We start from the raw sequence: 4,031 nt of genomic DNA, 5'->3' as shown, positions 1-4,031 counted from the left end.
GGGCTGGCTGGCATGTGGTACTGGGGGATTGAACCGCGGTCCCTGTGCTTTGCTAAGCTTGTTCTAAGCAGGTGCTTTAGACCATTGAGCCATCTCACCAGCCCCTGCTATGAATTTAAAATGTCTCTAAAACTAAATCACTTTTTTTTTTTAACAGTAGAGGTAGCTTGTAAAATAGATTGATTATAACTGAGTTGTTCCCAATCAGCTTAAAATACATTTTTTCTTTTTGTATATGGACAAGAGCTGAGATGTTCTAGGCACTCCAGGGCTTGGCTTGGGCATTGTGTTTTCAGAGAATGAGAACAGTGAAATACTCCTAACACTAAAACCAAACATGCTAAGGGGCTGGAGATTTGGCTCAGCAGTAAAACACTTGCCTAATAAAGCTGGAAGTCCTGGTTTTGGTCCTTAGTACCAAAAACAAAAAATAAACCTCTCCTAAAACCAAACACGCTATAACTTAATGTTTAGATACTTAATTGCTGTTCTCAAAGGCTTTTCAGAATATTTTAAAGCAATGTTTCTCTTAGGACACCTTTTTTTTTTTTGTACTTGGGATCAAACTTGGGACCTTGCCCTTGCCAGGTGGGCACTTATGCTGCTGAGCTATCTCCCCAGCCTCCTTAGCTTCCAAAGACACTATACATCTGGGCATGGTGGTGCCTGCCTGCAATCCCAGCACTCAGGAGGCTGAGGTAGGAGGATCATTGCAAGTTTCAGATCAGCCTGTGCTACAAAGTGAACTCAAGGACAGCCTGAATTGCATAGGGAGACCTTGTCTCAAAAAGACCAAAAAAAAAAAAAAAAAAAAAAGATACTATCCATCCTGAGCCTATAAGTAGGCGATTTTTTTTTTTTCAAATGCACATTAAGGGGTGCTGGTGAGATAGTTCAGTGTTCTAAAGTGCCTGCTTAGGCAAGCTTAGGAAAATGCAGGGACCGCAGTTGGATCCCCGGCACCACATCCACATCAGTCCTGCCCCCAGGGTTGGCTGAGCTGGTCACAAAAAATAAATAAAATAAAATAGAAGCACATTAAGGGGGCTGGGGAGATGGCTCAGTGGAATAAGCACTTCCCTGGCAAGCGCAAGGGCCTGAGTTCAATCCCAGGTTCTGAAAAAAAAAAAAAAAAAAGCACATTAAGGTTTAGGAACCAGTCATAGAGTAGGACAGTCAAATTAGAAATATCAATCATCATTGCACTCCATAGATGCAGACATTGTGCATAGATGATTTGTCTGGATAACACAGGAGACTCAGGTACCTCTTACCTCCAACTAGTTTGCTAACACATCACCCTCCCTGTGAGCACATTCCTGCTTTAAAATTGGATGTCACCCATTCAAAAGAAAGTGTTGTGCTACTGTTTCTTTTTTTGTAGGAGAGACTCTTTTATGTCTATGTCTTGTATTCCAAGTAACTACTTTGAAGATAATGATAGGGTATTAACTATTCTTACTTTCTTATGAAATTTTGTTTCTTTTTCCCATTAAATAAAAAGATTGGGAATCATCCTCTCCCCTTTGCCTCCCACCATCCATCTTTCTCCATACTTTCTCTCTACTATGTTATACTATATTATATCTGCTATAAATACTATGCTATAAATTTATTTATCTCACTCTTGTCTCTAAAAATTAGGTTTCATAAGGGAACATGCTGAGAATAGAGCACCTAGCACAGTGTCAGGAACACAGAAAGTGTTCTTAGTGCTTGCTTGGGTATAATATTATTATTTTTATTTATTTTCTATTTATTTATTTATTTATTTATTTTTGCGGAACCAGGGATTGAACTCAGGTCCTTGCGCTTGCCAGGGAAGCACTTATTCCACTGAGTCATCCCCCCAGCCCCTGGTATAATATTATTTGTCGAATAAGAACAAGTGGATTTCTCAAGAGGATTTTAAAAGTTATAAAGCAAATTATTCTTTTATTCTCTGAGTGATGCTCTCTGTCTGACTAGAAAGGAACAACTGAGACTGTGTCCCCTAACCTCCTAATTCTGGAGTTTGGGCCAGTTGCTCTAAGGATCATTTTCCCTTCATACCACTGAGAGCTTCCATTTACTATGAGAATTTCCAGCTGTATTGTTCTTTCTAGGCCACCCCTACAAGGACTTGTTGCCCCTACTGTGAATAAAATGAACTGAAGCTGCCCGGTAGAGATGAACCTACAATGGGAAGGGACCTCTCTTCAAGTCCACCTGTTACTGTGACAAAGGAAGTAGATGCTTCCTCCTCTAAGGTCCTAAAGCAGGATGCTAATTAAGTAGATTCTATCTCCTACTTCCCATATATTTTTGGCTGGCTCTGTACAAATGACCCTCACCCATCTGCAGTCCTCCCCATCAAGAGTACTGACACACAAATCAAAGCTCATGGACACTTTGAGCTGTGCCCGCACCAAGCCCCCCCCCCATTTTATACACAACCAATCTGAACCTCAGATCTAGGAATAGTCAGTTCGCTACCCCTGGGGGTGCTTTCCTAGGACACACCCGATGTTCCAGCTTGTGTTGACATGGCAGGGATGTCCTGGTGGGATGCCCACCCCCTCCTCCAAGCCTGTAGATGCTGAGAAACTGTGGGACCCAGTAGGAGGATACAAACAGGAAAAAGCAAGTCTGTTTGTGGTGTAAGGCGCACAGAGTGACAGGATATCCCTGCTGAGTATTCCCCACGAGGTCCCCAAGGAAACCTTTAAAGTGAGTCTCTCACTTTCTTGAAAGTGTGGTGGTAGGGGGTGGACAAAGTGTGGTAAGAGGAGGGGGATGGGTACCCCACTGGAGTCAGGGTTAGGATGCACACGTTAATGGGTTAGAATGCACACACTAATAAAAGGTGGTTGAATATAAGACGCACAAGATGGATAGTGCTGAGACCCTCCAGCAGGGATAGGGATGGGACGGATGGCAGCTGCTTTGATCCTTCATTGGCTTGTTCTGTCCGGGAGGTGAGGAGAGCCTTAGGTTTGGGGGTAGAGGGAGTCCTCAGGAAAGTGGCCTGTCTCTCCAACAGCGAGCCAGAAGAGACTTTCTCCGAGTTACTTCCAGGCTGGAGAGGGAGTTTTGGGGGCAGGTGAGGTGGCTGAGGTGCAAACACTGGGGATCCCGGAGGCTGAGGGGTGGGCATTGGGAGGAAGAGGTTTGCCTTCATGGGAAAGCAGTTTCAAAATGAGACTGCCGGGGAAGTAACTCAAAGGCAGTGGGTAGGTGGTTCAGGTTCTTCCATTCGGATTGGGTGGAGCTAGAACTCTGTAAAAGAGGGGTATCCTTCGAAGGGGTAGGGGCACAGCTGAGATCTCGGGGTCCTAAACTGGAGGCGGGAGGCTCTAAGAGACGTTGACTTCCCTGCCTCGGTGGGTAGCAGGCGGTGAGCGGCTGGAATCCGGTTCCGCGAATCCAGACAGGAGTCTGAATGGGATTGAACGAAGCAGGAGACTCTTGACACTGGGCGTGGGGGTGGCGCTCACAGGGAGCCCAAGCTTGGGGCGCGGGGTGGGGAGTGGTTCCCAACCCACCACAGGGGTTACAAGTAGGGAGAAAAGGAATCGAGAGGGGCTGGGGGTACATCTCACCCGACAGCAAGGTCTGGAAGAGGGATGAGGGAAACCATTCAGTTCCTATTGGGATGCCACGGAAGCTCCCTACTCGGGACGCGCAGAGAGGGCCCCCCAATTTGTGTATGGGGTCTTGGGAGTGGACAGAGGGCCGCTGAGCAGGGACTCTAAATTAGATTCAGAAGAAACTGGGGGCTCGAGGGGCGTCTTCTAGCTCGGACTGGGAGAATAAGGGATTCTGGCTAGGGAATGGGATTTGGGGGTACCAGGGCTGTCGCCTCCCCGGCCCAGGGGCATTGGGTGGGTCTCTTACGTTCAGGACGTCGAGGACCTGAGAGGAAAGACTAAGGGGTTCCCGTTCGGACCCGAGCTACCTTGAAGGCACCGGGAAGCGCTTCGTTCCGGGAGGGCGTTCCCGCGGCCCGGCCCCTGCGCCGGTGTGGGTGGGGGTGCGGCCGCGCCCCGGCC

General features: G+C 47.3%; 1 protein-coding gene across 1 annotated transcript in view; it reads left to right on the top strand.

The window, feature by feature from the left end:
- The window catches only part of Msi1 (musashi RNA binding protein 1), a 102,362-nt gene that overhangs the window by 67,107 nt on the left and 31,224 nt on the right, over positions 1-4,031 (top strand). The window lies entirely within an intron of this gene.

The sequence above is a fragment of the Octodon degus genome, unplaced genomic scaffold, assembly GCF_000260255.1.
Source record: "Octodon degus isolate 3935 unplaced genomic scaffold, OctDeg1.0 scaffold00079, whole genome shotgun sequence".
In the NCBI taxonomy this organism is placed as follows: domain Eukaryota; kingdom Metazoa; phylum Chordata; class Mammalia; order Rodentia; family Octodontidae; genus Octodon; species Octodon degus.
Note: the sequence above shows the minus strand (reverse complement) of the source record. Positions and strands in the feature narration are given on the sequence as shown.